This window comes from Eretmochelys imbricata, chromosome 5 (genome assembly GCF_965152235.1).
Source record: "Eretmochelys imbricata isolate rEreImb1 chromosome 5, rEreImb1.hap1, whole genome shotgun sequence".
NCBI lineage: Eukaryota > Metazoa > Chordata > Testudines > Cheloniidae > Eretmochelys > Eretmochelys imbricata.
The window spans coordinates 25,414,461-25,430,177 of record NC_135576.1 but is presented as its reverse complement, the minus strand read 5'-3'; the positions used below and the strand labels follow the sequence as shown (position 1 = coordinate 25,430,177).

At 44.6% G+C, this 15,717-nt stretch overlaps 1 protein-coding gene across 1 annotated transcript in view; it reads left to right on the top strand.

Annotated features, from left to right (window-relative positions):
* The first annotated feature begins 31 nt into the window (after window positions 1-31).
* LMBRD2 (LMBR1 domain containing 2) overlaps window positions 32-15,717 on the top strand; it is a 59,074-nt gene continuing 43,388 nt past the window's right edge. Inside the window, exon 1 of the mRNA XM_077816750.1 lies at window positions 32-273. The gene's annotated coding sequence lies outside the window, so the exon portion shown is untranslated. The remainder of the gene's footprint in view (window positions 274-15,717) is intronic.

Sequence of the window (15,717 nt, the reverse complement as noted above, 5' to 3'; positions counted from 1 at the left end):
GGCGTCGGTCGATGACGTGGTTGGACGGCGAGCGATTGGCCAAAGGGAAATGTCAGCCGCTGGGGAACCGGCTGCCCCAGTCGCGGTGACACGGAGGAAGCCGGGCCTCAAGGGAACTGTGGCCGGCTGCTGTGGCGCAGTTTGAAGCCCCGCTTCGGCCGGGGCCATCGCTCACGGAGCCAGGCGCCCGGGGCAGCAGCCGCAGCAGGGGGAGGATGGAGGAGGGCAGAGGCCGGCGGAGGCCCCGGTGCTGAGAGAGTGGCTCAGCCCCAGGTGAGCCAGCGGGGTGGCTTGTTCCTGAGGGATCGCCCCAGACACCATTCCCCTCAGCTGCCCCCTTCCCCCCGCTGCGGCCAGAGAGCAGCTCCTGGCAGGGGTGCGGGGCGGCCTTGGGAGAGAGGGGCCAGTTTTGTGTCACCAGGGCGGGAAGGGGGCACAAGGGAGCATGACAGCGGGGGGTGTACGGGGGCGGGACGGCGGTAGGGGGAGGGCTGTAGGGGGTGCGTAAGGGGGCGGCATGGCGGTGGGGGGGGCGGCATGTGGCGATATCTTGCTCCCCCCCCCCGGGTGATCTCTGGGCCCAGGCCTGTGTTCCATGTCGGGCCCCACAAACGAAGTGGGCTCAGAAAGGAAGACGCACCTATAAAGTTCAGAATGTCTGAATAATTGGCACCCTTCAGATGGGACCTTAAAAACTGAGCTGTGTCTGCTCTCAGGATAGGTTTGGAGAGTTTTTTGGGAGGTAAGAAATAAGTGTGGTTATTCTGTGGTCGACCAATTTTCCCTATCTTTCCAAGACCCACAACTGCTGAATAACATTTATTATTATTTTTGTGCCCCAAAGTGTGTCAGATGCTTAAAGACAAATAGACAGATCCCTGCGCCAAAGAGCTTACAGTCAGATTATTTTCTGTTTTACTGTCAACTTCTTGTTCCCAAAGAGAGAGAGTTATTGTGCTAGTCATGTTTCAGAGTAACAGCCGTGTTAGTCTGTGTTCGCAAAAAGAAAAGGAGTACTTGTGGCACCTTAGAGACTAACCAATTTATTTGAGCATGAGCTTTCGTGCTAGTCATATTACAAATTACTAGGTTACTTCTCCAAGGTACTGACAAAGTGATTGACTAGTCAAGTTTAGCATATTTTATATAGCTACTTACTTATAAAATCTGCTGACGTCTGCTTTAGCAATATTTCTGTGGGGAAGCACAGGCAACAAAGAGAGGGTTTGTGGTTCAGGAAGTCTGGCACCATGTTGACAAAAGGATTTGTTCTGTTTCCCTTTGAAAGGCTTTTCTGTTTTTTCAGAAGCAGTTCTAAAGCACCTTTGTAGAGCTCAACTACTCCACCCAAGTGTTTTAATTGGATCATTAATCACATCCATTCAGACTTTGTGCAAGGTTCTTACTAAAACCTTCATAATAAAACCTTTTGTGGAGTTTCATATGAGATTTCCATTTCAGTAATGCAATTTTTCATCATGTTTGTCCTAGCAATGTGTTTTAATATTGGTGATGAAGGGGGAAATGACTCGGATTTGAATATTTTTTAGCAATTTCTCTCCCAGTCAACAACTTGTATCCAGCCTGATCAGTTGCACACTGGATTCATTTTATAATGGCTGATTGATTATGTAGAAAAATTTAATAAGCTCACAAAAGAACACAACTATGTGGAACTGTCGGCTCTGTCCAGTTCATGTTAAATCTCATTGCACAGTAAGATAACAGCTGTAAGTCTTGTGTAAGTCATTACCAACTTATCCCTCCAAACCATGAATTTTATGTGGAAGGGTAAAGGAGCTTTTCCTATTTCCCATCTGTCTGATTCCTACTTTATAAAAGATTTACTATTTGTTTGCCTCTTTGGAAATAAAGCAGTATGCAATAAGGAAATAGATTGTTTTTTTTATTTACTTTTTAACTTGATTCAGATATTAAGATTTGAACTCTTTTGAGGATTTAAAAAAAAAAGTTTCTCAGACTAATATGCAATTTTTCTTTCTTTCCTGTAGTTTATAATTAACCAGTAGGTACTGCGACAGACTGACAATATCCTGTATTACCCCAACACACCTTCTGACTTAAGATAAACTTTATTGAATTCAATTAAACCTTAATGTACATCGAAGGTATTAACCCCAATTCAGTGTGTTGTTGTGGCTTTGTATGTATGTCCTCTAGCAGGAGGGGGATGCTAATGTACTTACTTTATCAGCCCTTTGAAGCCACCCTGGAGAGGTATGCATATAGAAGTTCAAACTGGATTCTCCAGGGACCAACAGACAAAGAAAGGATTTTTGGATAAAGAGCCTGGTTTAAACTGGCTCAGGGCCACTCCTTGATTCCGTAAATGGACAGGACTCTGATGACCATGGAGGGCCTCAATTCTTAGAGTAGGATTGGAAGGACTTGGTCTACTGAGGCCCCATAAAATGGCGTGCTTGTGATCAGTTGAAAATGTGATGAATTTTCAGAGTAACAGCCGTGTTAGTCTGTATTCGCAAAAAGAAAAGGAGTAACAATAAATTGGTTAGTCTCTAAGGTGCCACAAGTACTCCTTTTCTTTTTGTGATGAATTTGTGACCATAAAGTAAACCCCTTGGGTGGGGCATTGAAAGACTGCTGCTCCTGCCAGAACCCATGTCAGAGCTCAGGTGATGTCTGGTAAGCTTATTAGCATGTGTATAGCTTCTGTTGTTTTTAATGTGTTCTCTCTAGTGCTTTTAGCCTAATAATAAAATAGGTTTGCATAAAAAGAGGTGTGGTGATACCAATGACTATGGGCAGTCAGTCTCACTGTGCCTGGGCAGACTGTCTCTGCTGGGAATAACACAGTGAAAGCAGGGAATTGTGAAGTCTGGTAATACCCCAATCAGAAGGGAGTGAGATGTGGGTCTTTACTCAGAAGTGCAATTGCTGGGTAACTGGAAGCCTGAGAGTGGGTGCCCTTTGCTGTACCACTGAGGGGAAATACAGCTGAAGTTCCTCTGAACAGTGACCGATGCCTCTTAAATGAGAAACCAAGAACAGGTCTATACTAAAACGTGTGCCATTTTAATGGAACCAGTATACTTATGCTGGTAAATCCCTCCTGGTGTTGACATTTATACTGGTATATAAATGTTGATACTGGTATAGCTTAATCACTTTTATATTGATAAAACTGTGGCTTCACTAGTGCTTTTACTGGCATACCTATGTCAGCAAAAAAAAAAAAAAAAAATCAAACTCCTAACTGATATAACCTTGCCAGTAAAATTTTTAAGTGTAGACCAAGCCCAAGAAGTCTCTAGATATTAAAATTCTTCTGGAGTTAATTCTTCTGGCTATGTTGCAGATGGTCAAAACCAATCTCCTGAGGCTGAGATTTTCATTCAAAGCCAGGGCACGTCATTCTATCCCAACCTAGGATACCTCTTCTAGCTAGACAGGCTACTGACAGGACAGAGGACCATAGTTCCGTTTTCAGGTTGGTACAGGTCTGGTACTTTTGAAAGCTCTCTTTGTCATGAGGTATTAATGTATTCATGGTAGAGGGAGACTCCTTTTGAACCAGTCATTTCAGCTGAGTTTAACTTTCTGACATGTGAAGTAATTTTCCTGGTGGCAGTAACTTTAGCTTGCAGTGTAAATGAGCTTTCAGGTTTTAATGACTTTCATCTTATTCTAAGTTTTACAAGGGTAAGGTGGTGACAGAGACGAATCTAAGATTCCTGCCAGAGTGTGTTGGATTTCCACCTGAATCAGACTAAGATCTTCCTAGGCACATGTGCCTATCCCATCAAGATCCTTCTCCTGCACCCAGTGTCAAAAGGCACTCAGGATTGTATTTGCATAAAGCATTTAGAAAAAAGGACATGCATATAATCTGGCTGGCCTTAAACCATCACTTTCTTGAAATGGGGACACCATGATGTAAGCTTACCACCATTCCTGTCTCAGGTGTTTCCATTAGAGATACAGGAACTCCTCACTTAGCGTTAAAAGAAAAGGAGTACTTGTGGCACCTTAGAGACTAACCAATTTATTTGAGCATAAGCTTTCGTGAGCTACAGCTCACTTCATCGGATGCATACTGTGGAAAGTGTAGAAGATCTTTTTATACACACAAAGCATGAAAAAATACCTCCTCCCACCCCACTCTCCTGCTGGTAATAGCTTATCTAAAGTGACCACTCTCCTTACAATGTGTATGATAATCAAGGTGGGCCATTTCCAGCACAAATCCAGGGTTTAACAAGAACGTCTGGGGGGGGGGGTAGGGGGGGAGGAGAAAACAAGGGGAAATAGGTTACCTTGCATAATGACTTAGCCACTCCCAAACTCTATTCAAGCCTAAGTTAATTGTATCCAATTTGCAAATGAATTCCAATTCAACAGTTTCTCGCTGGAGTCTGGATTTGAAGTTTTTTTGTTGTAATATAGCAACTTTCATGTCTGTAATCGCGTGACCAGAGAGATTGAAGTGTTCTCCGACTGGTTTATGAATGTTATAATTCTTGACATCTGATTTGTGTCCATTTATTCTTTTACGTAGAGACTGTCCAGTTTGACCAATGTACATGGCAGAGGGGCATTGCTGGCACATGATGGCATATATCACATTGGTGGATGTGCAGGTGAACGAGCCTCTGATAGTGTGGCTGACGTTAATAGGCCCTGTGATGGTGTCCCCTGAATAGATATGCGAGCACAGTTGGCAACGGGCTTTGTTGCAAGGATAGGTTCCTGGGTTAGTGGTTTTGTTGTGTGGTATGTGGTTGCTGGTGAGTATTTGCTTCAGGTTGGGGGGCTGTCTGTAAGCAAGGACTGGCCTGTCTCCCAAGATTTGTGAGAGTGTTGGGTCATCCTTCAGGATAGGTTGTAGATCCTTAATAATGTGTTGGAGGGGTTTTAGTTGGGGGCTGAAGGTGACGGCTAGTGGCGTTCTGTTATTTTCTTTGTTAGGCCTGTCATGTAGTAGGTGACTTCTGGGAACTCTTCTGGCTCTATCAATCTGTTTCTTCACTTCTGCAGGTGGGTATTGTAGTTGTAAGAATGCTTGATAGAGATCTTGTAGGTGTTTGTCTCTGTCTGAGGGGTTGGAGCAAATGCGATTGTATCGCAGAGCTTGGCTGTAGACGATGGATCGTGTGGTGTGGTCAGGGTGAACGCTGGAGGCATGTAGGTAGGAATAGCGGTCAGTAGGTTTCCGGTATAGGGTGGTGTTTATGTGACCATCGTTTATTAGCACTGTAGTGTCCAGGAAGTGGATCTCTTGTGTGGACTGGACCAGGCTGAGGTTATTGGTGGGATGGAAATTGTTGAAATCATGGTGGAATTCCTCAAGGGCTTCTTTTCCATGGGTCCAGATGATGAAGATGTCCTCAATATAGCGCAAGTAGAGTAGGGGCATTAGGGGACAAGAGCTGAGGAAGCGTTGTTTTAAGTCAGCCATAAAAATGTTGGCATACTGTGGGGCCATGCGGGTACCCATAGCAGTGCCGCTGATCTGAAGGTATACATTGTCCCCAAATGTAAAATAGTTATGGGTAAGGACAAAGTCACAAAGTTCAGCCACCAGATTAGAATCATAGAATCATAGAATATCAGGGTTGGAAGGGGCCCCTGAAGGTCATCTAGTCCAACCCCCTGCTCGAAGCAGGACCAATTCCCAGTTAAATCATCCCAGCCAGGGCTTTGTCAAGCCTGACCTTAAAAACCTCTAAGGAAGGAGATTCTACCACCTCCCTAGGTAATGCATTCCAGTGTTTCACCACCCTCTTAGTGAAAAAGTTTTTCCTAATATCCAATCTAAACCTCCCCCACTGCAACTTGAGACCATTACTCCTCGTTCTGTCATCTGCTACCGTTGAGAACAGTCTAGAGCCATCCTCTTTGGAACCCCCTTTCAGGTAGTTGAAAGCAGCTATCAAATCCCCCCTCATTCTTCTCTTCTGCAGGCAAAACAATCCCAGCTCCCTCAGCCTCTCCTCATAAGTCATGAGTTCTAGACCCCTAATCATTTTTGTTGCCCTTCGCTGGACTCTCTCCAATTTATCCACATCCTTCTTGTAGTGTGGGGCCCAAAACTGGACACAGTACTCCAGATGAGGCCTCACCAATGTCGAATAGAGGGGAACGATCACGTCCCTCAATCTGCTTGCTATGCCCCTACTTATACAACCCAAAATGCCATTGGCCTTCTTGGCAACAAGGGCACACTGCTGACTCATATCCAGCTTCTCGTCCACTGTCACCCCTAGGTCCTTTTCCGCAGAACTGCTGCCTAGCCATTCGGTCCCTAGTCTGTAGCGGTGTATTGGATTCTTCCATCCTAAGTGCAGGACCCTGCACTTATCCTTATTGAACCTCATCAGATTTCTTTTGGCCCAATCCTCCAATTTGTCTAGGTCCTTCTGTATCCTATCCCTCCCCTCCAGCGTATCCGTAGCCGTGACATTATCGGGGATAGTGTTCTTGATGGCCTGTAGTCCATCTTTGTGTGGCATGTTGGTGTAGAGGGCTTCTACATCCATAGTGGCCAGGATGGTGTTTTCAGGAAGATCACCGATGGATTGTAGTTTCCTCAGGAAGTCAGTGGTGTCTCGAAGGTAGCTGGGAGTGCTGGTAGCGTAGGGCCTGAGGAGGGAGTCTACATAGCCAGACAATCCTGCTGTCAGGGTGACAATGCCTGAGATGATGGGGCGCCCAGGATTTCTAGGTTTATGGATCTTGGGTAGTAGATAGAATATCCCAGGTCGGGGTTCCAGGGGTGTGTCTGTGCGGATTTGATCTTGTGCTTTTTCAGGCAGTTTCTTGAGCAACTGCTGTAGTTTCTTTTGGTAACTCTCAGTGGGATCAGAGGGTAATGGCTTGTAGAAAGTGGTGTTGAAGAGCTGACGAGCAGCCTCTCGTTCATATTCCGACCTATTCATGATGACAACAGCACCTCCTTTGTCAGCCTTTTTGATTATGATGTCAGAGTTGTTTCTGAGGCTGTGGATGGCATTGTGTTCTGCACGGCTGAGGTTGTGGGACAAGTGATGCTGCTTTTCCACAATTTCAGCCCGTGCATGTCGGCGGAAGCACTCTATGTAGAAGTCCAGTCTGCTGTCTCAACCTTCAGGAGGAGTCCACCTAGAATCCTTCTTTTTGTAGTGTTGGTAGGGAGATCTCTGTGGATTAGTATGTTGTTCAGAGATGTATTGGAAATATTCCTTGAGTCGGAGACGTCGAAAATAGGATTCTAGGTCACCACAGAACTGTATCATGTTCGTGGGGGTAGAGGGGCAGAAGGAGAGGCCCCGACATAGGACAGCTGCTTCTGCTGGGCTAAGAGTATAGTTGGATAAGTTAACAATATTGCTGGGTGGGTTGAGGGAACCATTGCTGTGGCCCCTTGTGGCATGTAGTAGCTTAGAAAGTTTAGTGTCCTTTTTCTTTTGTAGAGAAGCAAAGTGTGTGTTGTAAATGGCTTGTCTAGTCTCTAAGGTGCCACAAGTACTCCTTTTTTCTTTTTGTGAATACAGATTAACAGGGCTGTTACTCTGAAACATTTCCCCTTTAAGTATGAAGAGCGGGGTCAGAAGTACACAGGCTTCTTAATTAGATCAGCAAGCGGAGACCTGACCAAAGCTGCAGCTGCTGCCTAAGGCAGCAGTTCCCTCCCTCTGTGTGTTCCCCTGCTCTATGGAAGATGGGGTAAGTGGGGTGCAGGAGCAGGGGGGAGGGGGACACCCTGACATTAGCCCCCCCTTCTTCCCCTCCGCCCCACACAGCAAGCAGGAGTCTCGAGGAGCAGCTTCAAGGTAGAGGGCAGGAGCAGCACATGGCAGTGGGGGGAGGGACAGCTGAACTGCCAGCAGTTGATAGCCTGCTGAGCAGCTGCTGCACAGGGAACTTAGGCGAGTGGGGAGCTGATAGGGGGGCTGCCTGTCCACCTTGGTTCCAACCACCCACCAGCTAGCTGCAACAGGCTGCTCTTCCTGCAAGCAGTGGACAAAGCAGGTGGCTGCCAAACGATGTTAGAAGGAAGCATTGCACAACTTTAAATGAACATATTCCCTAATTGATCAGCAACGTAACAACGTTAACCGGGACAATTTTAAGTGAGGAGTTCCTGTACGGTACAGACCTGTTTACGCGCGGATGTTGGGAGTCAAGCCGTCACGACTGCATGTTAACGGACCGCTGGTTAAGAGGGCCATGCTGAAAAAAGTGTTCAGTTAGAAAAAAAGATGTTATTTTCTGCTCTTTCTGGCTCTCATTTTCTTTCTTTCTTATGAAGTCTGTCATTCGCCGCAGATGAATGATTTCAATATTTTCTGCTTTTTGCTCCTCCATAAATCTTACAACAGTTTCTACAGCACTAAGGGCTTCTGTGGGCCAAATTTTAACCTTTTCAACTACATCCTCACCATCTCTTTTGCGGTCCAACATAGCCTCACAACCTGTTAATATTTTTAACTCAGACAGAAATTCTGAAGTCGGGCAGTCTTTATACATCTCCAGCTACTCTGTAATGATTTCCGGTGACGTATCCAAACTAAAATATTTTATCATTTGAAAGAGAAATTTACCTTTATCTTCTTTTGTCTGCATGCGTGTTTGTAAGAGGTCTTCTTTCGAAAATCCTTCAAAGTCTGGCTCTGAATCTGTGCCACTGCTGGAGTTTTCAGAGTCTGAGCCGTCTTTGACAGAAAAAACATTACCGAGAGCCTTCATCCAGCAGTTTTCAATGGACTTTTGTTTTACTCCGTCCCAAGCTTTTTTAACTAAATAAATAATTTTCTTCATGTTTAACTGTTTCAGGAATTCTGAAATGCCTGAAGACGTGCATGACATGATCGCTGAAATCAGCTCCCATCGATAATTGTTTATTTTTAAAATTCTGAATAATGCCCTGGTCTAAGGGTTAAATTTTTGATGTTGTGTGGAATGGTAGGTATAGCACTCAAATTTTTCCATCGCTCGATACCAGTGATTCAGCTGGAAGATAGGTTGGACAATTGTCAAGTAGAAAAAGTGCTTTGGCTTCCAGTTCTTCGACCGCAGATGCTTACGAACAGCTGGAACAAAGCTGTTGTGGAACCAGTCGTCGAAAATGTGTCTCGTCATCCACATATTTTTGCTGTTAGCATATATTACTGGCAGTTTGGCTCTATTGAGGTGATTAAAGCAGCAAGGGTTATGAAAGCGGCCAACGAGAAGAGGGGCAAGCTTATGGGTGCCCGTCTTATTACTACAAAAAAGAAGAGTCACACGATCTTTATCTTTTTAAATCCATCTGTTTTTTGTGTCTCGTAATTAAAGGCTAGAGTCTTATCAGGTAGCAGTTTTGCAAATAAAGCTGTTTCATCACAATTATAAAGTTGTTCTTCGTGGTAGACTTCATTTTGTAAAATAGATTTTAACTCGGCAGGAAACATGTTTATGGCCAATTCATCAGCTGATCGGCTTTCTCTAGAAATCGATATCTGTGCTATGCCATGACGCTTTTTAAAATGAGTTACAAACCCCTTGCTGGCTTGGAATGATTCATCCCCCTTAAATTTCCAAATTTTGTTGCTTTGGCTTGAAGAATTGGCCCACTTAACGGCATTCCTTTCAGCCATTACTGAGCAAACCATGTGTTCATGGGTTTGTCTGTTTTGGGTTTTGCTGAATAGCACACACACTTTTGCTTAAGCCCTGCAGCAGAATCAGTATTTTGTACAAAGCTATTCAGTTTAGATTTGTTTTTTAGCCATCCTCGGAGAGTAGATTCGGCAATCCCAATCCCAATGCATCCGATGAAGTGAGCTGTAGCTCGCGAAAGTTTATGCCCAAATACATTTGTTAGTCTCTAAGGTGCCACAAGTACTCCTTTTTTTTTTTTTTTGCGGATACAGACTAAAATGGCTGCTACTCTGAAACCAATATCTTTTGAAACTTTAGTCTGGGTTTCTCCGCTATTTACTTGATCTATTGCAGCTAGCTTTTCTTCTATGGTGTAGGAACGCTTGCCCTCTGCCGTTATATTAGGCCTAGAAAATTAAAATTTTCTAATGTAGTGTGTGTGTATATATATTACTATATAACTACTATATATTATATATCTCTCTAGCGTGACAATGACCAAGCGTGCGTGATACGTCTTTACCAATATCGGTAAAGACGTACAACGTATTTCCACTCCGCACTTCCTGTCGATTTCTATGTCAGTGAGTTAGTGAGCAAATCTGTACTGCTACATAGCAAGTTCCTGTACCACGTGTTAACAAGTCTTGCGTGTTAAATAGGTAGCACTGGGAGGCATGGCACTACCGCGTGTTAAGCGGATTCGCGCGTAAATGGGTCTGTACTGTATCCGTAAAACAGTGACCTGATCCCCTCTACACATATTGGCAAAGCATTTTTGCTTGGATTTGGCCTCCAGGAGAGAATCTGTTTTTGGATTCACAAGAATTCCAGAACTTGTTTCCTAAATAGCGGCAAACTCTCCTCTGCAATATAAATTTTATTTATTCAATGATATCTCTTACTGACCATTTTTGGTATGCATAGATAAGTCCTCTCTTCTGTTGATGTTTTTGGCACTGGCCTTGTACAAAGTGCTTCTGATTGCAGCCTTCTGTACCTTTTCTTTTGGGACATCCCTCAATCTTCTTACTCTCAAACGTGAAGAATCCTGGTAAATGGTAACTTTTTAGACAAAAGGAAATATATATTTTTCTCTTCAGTCTTGAATTTTTAAACTTTGTCATCATGGCAGCATCTCTTTCTGTGCAATTGAAGGAACTGATTGAAATGTTAAGAAGGCAACATTTGTACCCTGCAGAGTGATTCACTGCTGGTCCTCTGCCCTGCTACTTCTGTCGTCACGGCTCAAAATTCTTTAAGTGTTGGGAATTTCAGTCATCTGATACTAAGGAACCCCTTCAAGCTGAAGTGCCTTACCCAGAGTGGGGCAGTCCTGGGGGCAGCTCCACCCCGCCCCTCTCTTCCCCTCCCTGACCCCGAGGCCCCAGCCAGGTTGGAGCCTGGAAGTCGGAGCTGGGCAGTGCAGAGTGACTGCTGTTCTGGCTGATGCCATGGAATGGGCAGCTGCCGTGCTTCGCAGTCTCCTCCTTCTGCTGGTGCCCAGAGCTGAGGCTGCTCCTCAGCTTCCAGCCCCCTTTTGACTGCTTGCACAAGTAGTAAGAGCCACCTGAACGGGTGGACCTGGCTCTTGCACTGGCAAAGTCCTCAGAGGAGCAACCACAGCCCATAGCTGCCTCTCTCCCTGCACCCTGAGCTACCCCCTGCCTGCACACAGCCCCTAGCTAACCGCCTGTCTGCACCCTGAGCAGTTTTCAATCTTTTTGAACTGAGCCCTCTGACCTGAGTTATAATTTTTAGTTGCACCCTCCCCCCACAACCTAAACAAGCTGGGTGGTCTGCTGAGGTGAGTCAGAGGGTGGAAGTGGTGCTCCCTCCCTGGGCCCCTCCATGTGGAGCTGAACTGAGCCCAGCTGGGCCTTACACTTCCAAAATAGAAATCAAACTAGGCCTATGCATGAGGACCCCCTGCCCAGCAGTTGCAGCCTCGGTGCACTGTGGGGCTAATGCCCTGTCTTCACCCGGCAGCTGAAGCCCTGAGGTGCGCCTCTTCCCCCCAACACACACTGGGTCCTGGAGGTTTTTATAGAACGTGGGCTGGGCCTTACAAAGAAAAAAAAGGTTGAGAACCCCTGCTTTGTCCTGCGTTGGAGGATAGGATTAAAATTCAAAATGATCTGGACAAACTGGAGAAATGGTCTAAGTAAATAGGATGAAATTCAATAGGGACAAATACCACATACTCCACTTAGGAAGGAACACACAGAAAATGGGAAATGACTACCTAGGAAGTACTGCAGAAAGGGATCTGGGGGCGATAGTGGATCACAAGCTAAATATGAGTCAACACTGTAACACTTGCAAAAAAAAAAAAAAAAAGGCACACATTCTGGTTTGTATTAGCAGGAGTCTTGTAAGCAAGACACAAGAAGTAGTAATTCTGTTCTACTCCATGCTGATTAGGCCTCTACTGGAGTATTGTGTCCAGTTCTGGGCACTGCATTTCAGGAAAGATGTGGGAAAATTGGAGAGTGTCCCCAGAAAAGTAACAAAAATGATTAAAGTCTAGAAAACGTGACCTATGAGAAAAGACTGAAAAAATTGGGTTTGTTTAGTTTGGAGAAGAGAAGACTGGGGCAGGGGGACATGAACAGTTTTCAAGTACATAAAAGGTTGTTACAAGGAGGGGAGAGAAAAATTGTTCTAATTAACCTCTGAGGATAGGACAAGAAACAATGGGCTTAAATTGCAGCAAGGGAGGTTTAGGTTGGACGTAAGGAAAAACTTCCTGTCAGGGTAATTAAGCACAGGAACAAATTGCCTAGGGGTTGTGGAATCTCCATCATTGCATGTTTTTAAGATCAGATTAGACAAACACCTCTCAGGGATGGTCTAGAAAATACTTTGTCCTGCTTGAGTACAGGGGACTGGACTAGAAGATCTTTTGAGGTCCCTTCCTGTCTTGTGATTCTATATTTTCCACAGGACCCCGTCTTACTCAGTGACAGGAAGAATCAGGGTTGGGTACTGAAGGAGACAGTTATCCATAGGAGACAGAAGGTGTGTAGTGAATGAGGAAAGGGCTTGCAGGAAGAGAGAGGATGGTTTTATGCTTAAGCAGTTAAATGCTGCTCTGAAGAATTGGATTCTGTCCCTGCTTCTGCCCCAGAATTCCTGTGTGATGCTAGGCAAGTCATTTAAACCAAACTTTTCCCAGATGGTCACTAATTTTGTTCCTCATTTTCAGGGTGTCCAAGTTGAGACCTTTAGGGTCTGATTTGCACAAGTGCTGAAACAGTGAGTGCATAACCGAAGTCAGTGGGAGTTGTGCTTTGGACATTTAAAATGCTTTATAATGCTAAATATGCCGAATAATCAGGTCCTAGATGTCTCAGATGGGGACACCCAAAATTAGTTGACACTTATGACTTTAATCTGCCTCTTCTTCCCAGTTGCTAAAGTGGGATAATAATACCCATGCATCTCACAAGAGTGTTATGAAAACAAATTAATGCGTGTGAAGCAGTCAGATAATATAGTGATGAGTGCCTTGGAAAAGCCCATGAAGAAATCCATAATTATGTCTTCAAAGCAGCATTTGAATAATGTTCACTAAGGCGTGGGCCACACGTTGAACAAGGAGAAAACAAAATATTGAATAGCTGCTCATTAAGTGAGTATCCTTTGCTCACTGAATGAGACAGGACTTCTGTGTCAAAGTAGTATGTGATAATGTAATTAAAAACTCATAATGCATATGCATAAGGAGCCAAATTAAGGTTCCATAGACAACCTCAATTCTGAATTTCATAACTTTTGAGTAACTTTTGTCTTTGCAGTCTGTGTTCTTTTATTGTAGGTTTTTTGTGTGTAACTTTCTAGATTTAAAAAAAAAAACTGTAAAAACAACTTCCATCATATGGCATCATATTGATGCCTTCCTCTAACATAGAATAAGTAACTGGGAAAAGTGAGCACAGCAAAAAAAAAATTGATGAATGTAAGGGACAAAATTATTCAAGATAGTTAAGTCCCAGGCAGACTGCGAAGAGCTACAAAAGGATCTCTCAAAACTGGGTGACTGGGCAACAAAACGGCAGATGAAATTCAATATTGATAAAGGCAAAGTAATGCACATTGGAAAACATAATCCCAACTATACATATAAAATGATCGGGTCTAAATGAGTTTTTACCACTCAAGAAAGAGATTTGGGAGTCATTGTGGATAGTTCTCTGAAAACATCTACTCAGTGTGCAGCAGCAGTCAAAAAAGCTAGCAGAATGTTGGGAATCATTAGGAAAGGGGTAGAGAATAAGACAGAAAATATCATATTGTCTCTATATAAATCCATGGTACACTCATATCTTGAATACTGCATGTGGTTGTGGTCGCCCCATCTCAAAAAAGGTATATTGGAATTGGAAAAGGTTCAGAAAAGGACAACAAAAATGATTAGGGGTATGGAACAGGCGCCATACGAGTGAGGTTAATAAGATTGGGACTTTTTAGCTTGGAAAAGAGACGACTAGTGGGGAATATAATAGAGGTCTATAAAATCATGATTGGTGTGGAGAAAGTAAATAAGGAAGTGTTATTTACTCCTCATAACACAAAAACTAGGGGGTCACCAAATTAAATGAATAGGCAGCAGATTTAAAACAAACAAAAGGAAGTATTTTTTTCCCACAACGCGCAGTCAGCCTGTGGAACTCCTTGCCAGAGGAGCCAAGACTATAACAGGGTTCAAAAAAGGAACTAGATAAGTTCATGGAGCATAGGTCCATCAGTGCCTAAGGGTGGGCAAACTTTCTGGCCTGAGGGCCACATCTGGGTGTGGAAATTGTATGGTGGGACATGAATGCTCATGAAATTGGGAGTAGGGGTGCAGGAGGGGGTGAAAGCTCCAGTTGGGGGGTGTGGGCTCTGGTGTGGGGCCGTGGATGAGGGGGTTGGGGATACAGGCTGGATTCAAGAGGGTGGGAGGGGGCTCTGGGCTGGAGCAGGGGGGTTGGGAAGGGGGTGAGGGATCCGGCTTGGGGTGTGGACTCTGGATGGGGCTGGGGGGTTTGGGATGCAGGAGGGTGCTCTGGGCTGGGACCGAGGGGTTCGGAGGGTGGGAGAGGTCTCAGGGCTGGGGCAGGGTGTTGGGTGATGGGATGGATCACTTGATTACCTGTTCTGTTCATTCCCTCTGGGGCACTGTCATTGGCCGCTGTCGGAAGACAGGATACTGGGCTAGAATGACCTTTGGCCTGACCCAGTATGGCTGTTCTTATGTTCTTAAGGGACAGTTGTGTTTGAAGACAGGATAGAAGAGCATCACAGAGAAGGAAGGATTTTAAATTCTATCATGTTGCTGGTTTTTTTTTTCTTGTACTGAAATTACATATGATGAAACACAGTAGATTTTTCCATTGTATTAAAACCTGTAAGCATCAGTGAGAAAACACAGATACTGATAAAAAGTAATGCTACTCCATTAAATTAAATACCCCAAGAGGACCTGCTTCAGTACAGGGGGAGAAAAACACTATGACTGCACACCCCTAGTTGTTACTTATCACCCCACTTGGAACCCATAGAGGGTATCATCAAAGTACTACAACCCATACTTGATAGGGACCCCATCCTGAAATAAATCTTTCCTGAATCCCCTCTTCTGGCCTTCAGACCCCCCAACCTCTCCAAGTTCATCCCCAGAAGCAAGTTCCCCAGAGACCAGCACACACCAAGTCAAAGTGGCAGCAGGCCCTGCCAGAGCAAGATACAAAACCTGCAGATGCATCTCCGCTGCTACAATGATTAACACCCCCAAAACACGCCTTTCAAGATCCATGGGTCCTATACATGCCTATTACTACCAGGGCTTTGGAGCTGTACTCCGGCTCCGCTCCAGCTCCAGGCAAAAACCTGCAGCTCCACTGCTCCGGAGCTGCTCCACGCTCCAGCTCTGCGCTCTGTTCCAAAGCTCTGATCACAATGTGTGGTGTACCTCATCCAGTACACTAAATTCTCTAGTAGCAACTAACTGGGTGAAACCAGACAATCACTCTGCTCTCGAATGAACTCGTACAGAAAAATGATAAAAGACAAAAACATCACATCACCTAAGGGTGAACACCATCACTCTATATCTGACATATCAGTCCTCAT